The following is a 2,647-nucleotide window of genomic DNA, read 5'->3' as shown; positions in this document are numbered from 1 at the left end:
TACTGAGAATTATCTACTGTAGAAAATTACCGATAGAATTTTTTTAAGTACATAGATTGTTTCTGTTTAATGGCCACCAGTTTATTAGTTTTGACAACTGTCACATTTAAGAAAATATTCATAATATACGTATAAAAAAATAATCTTACGAATATCACACGACAGTAAGAATAAATAAGAAAATAATGCTTCATTTTTACTAAAATTTGTTGTCATTGGGCAATAGCCACTCGAGCCCTGCGGGCTCTCGTGTCTATTGCCAGACAACAAATTTTCGAAAAACTGTCGCATTATTTTCAATTTATTCTCACTCTCTTGTGATATTATACCCGATAATTTTTGATAATATCCCGTCGTCAAGTATGTAATATACTTGTCATAATAGGTCAGATGCCCTTCGTTGCTACGAAAAAATACATTCAGTGACATTAATGACAATTAATGTTTTAAAAATTATAAAAGTGAAGACTTTCAACCGCCAAATATTTATAACAACTGTGTGTTTAAGTTTAATTGTACTAATTTGTACTTACATAAATAAATTATAAATTACGATAACATTTTGGTTTTGAACAGTTTTATTCATGAAATAATCGCAGCAAATTGCACTCGATCTCTAAAATTATTATCGAATTTTTGTCCTCGTGACACTTTGACATAATTTCACTCCCCTTCGGGTCGTGAAATTAAAACTGTCAAAGTGTCACTCGGGAAAAAATCGATTATTTTATAGCTCTTGTGCAATTACTACTGATAATTTTTGATAATTTCCTGTCGTCAAGTATTACCTCAGATGCCCTTCGTTGCTACGACAAAATGAACATTCAGTGACATTAATGACAATTAATGTTTTACTTTACAACTTGTCACAGAGAACAACAAGAAACAGGTTTAGCAAATATTCAGGCGAAGATAGAAGACAGTTTTATTCATGAAATAATCTTACCGAATTACTCTCGAGCTCTTAAAAATTATCGATTTGTTTTGCCCTCGTGACACTTTGACATAATTTCACTCCCCTTCGGGTCGCGAAATTTAAACTGTCAAAGTGTCACTCGAGATACAAATCGATAATTTTAGAGCTCTCGTGTAATTACTACCTACTGATAATTCCAAAACAAGGAGCCCACAGAATATGTAAAAACTACCCAGCAATTAATTTACTGAATGTAACATAAATATAAAGTATTGACGGGTATAATTAGAGACAGACTAACAATATATACAGAACAAAGCATAAGAGATTACCAGTAAGGTTTCAGAAAAAGAAGATCCGTGATAGATGCTATCCACACGCTAAAACAAGTGATAGAGAAAGCATACGAGTCCGACGGAGAAACATATATTTTTCTAAACATTAAACAGGCGTTTGACAAACTAAACAGAAGAAAAATAATTATCCAAGACTAAAAAAAGAGTAAAATAACAAATAAAATATTATAAGAATGATGGAAACGACCATGCAAGATTCCCAGGCAACAATAAAAACCGGAATAGAAAAAACAGAAATAATAATATAAATAAAAATGGAGTAAGACAAGGAGATGCGCTCTTAACGGTACTATTTATTCTATCACTAGACAAGATAATAAAAAAAGCAGTCAAACGCAGGAACTAAAAACAGGAATTCAGTATAAATAATAGAATATACGGACAATATAACCATAGTAGCAACATATAAAAGGAATAAAGAAAACCTTCCAAGAAATAGAAACGAACCAAACTGAGAGGACTGGAAATAAATGAAAATAAAACAAAATACATGAACGTAAGCAATAAAAAGAAGACAAAAATGACAGGACTGACAATAGACGCATACAGCTTCGAAGAGGTTGAAACGTTCAAATAGTTGGGAATATTAGTCAAGAGTCAAGAGAAGAAAGGAAAGTGTAGATATGGAAAGAAGAATTTAAGCGGGAAATAAAGCGTTCTAGAGAAATAAAAAAGAATGTGTGTATACCTTGTACGTACGTAAGAAGTTATACTTCTATTATATGATTTCAACGAAATCAATATACTTTCAACAGGTTATTTGTATTTTGTTTAAAGATTAAACTAATTTTTACTTACTACTTTCCAAAAATGTTTATTAAAACAATACTAAAAATAAAAAATTAGAAAACACACGGATTCGAACCGGGGACCTCTCGATCTACAGTGGAACGCTCTACCACTGAGCTATACTCCCATTGTTTTTACGGATTACAAGATTTTCAGACATAGTGACAAATAGATCAAGTGAAGTATAAAAATACTTTAAATATTATTTACTAACTTATTCCCGAGGAAGACAAATCCAAAGGCATAAAAGTTATAATAAATATATTTACTAAAAACACTAACATATTCTTTCCACGCCCTTTTTGGACTGATACATACATAAATTAAAAGATTTAGCAAGAAACTCCATACTATCTGTGTGCGCATGCGCGCAGAATAATAAAAATTCACTCCCAATCGCGCCTAAAGAAGTATAACTTCAAAAAATGTTTAGAGATAATATGATAAGCGGCAACACAAAAATAAAAATCTACAAAACGATTATTAGAAGTATATGCTTTAGAGACATTTACATTAACAGCAAGAGAAGAAGAAACATTGAAAAGGTTTGAGAGGAAAATTATGAGAAAAATATTGGGACCAAAGA

At 31.1% G+C, this 2,647-nt stretch overlaps 1 non-coding gene across 1 annotated transcript; it reads right to left on the bottom strand.

The window, feature by feature from the left end:
- Positions 1-2,116: 2,116 nt before the first annotated feature.
- Positions 2,117-2,188, bottom strand: Trnay-gua (transfer RNA tyrosine (anticodon GUA)). Its single transcript has one exon. It is a non-coding gene; the product is annotated as a tRNA-Tyr (tRNA).
- Between the last annotated feature and the right edge of the window lie 459 nt (positions 2,189-2,647).

Source organism: Diabrotica virgifera, chromosome 6 (assembly GCF_917563875.1).
Source record: "Diabrotica virgifera virgifera chromosome 6, PGI_DIABVI_V3a".
Lineage (NCBI taxonomy): Eukaryota > Metazoa > Arthropoda > Insecta > Coleoptera > Chrysomelidae > Diabrotica > Diabrotica virgifera.
Note: the sequence above shows the minus strand (reverse complement) of the source record. Positions and strands in the feature narration are given on the sequence as shown.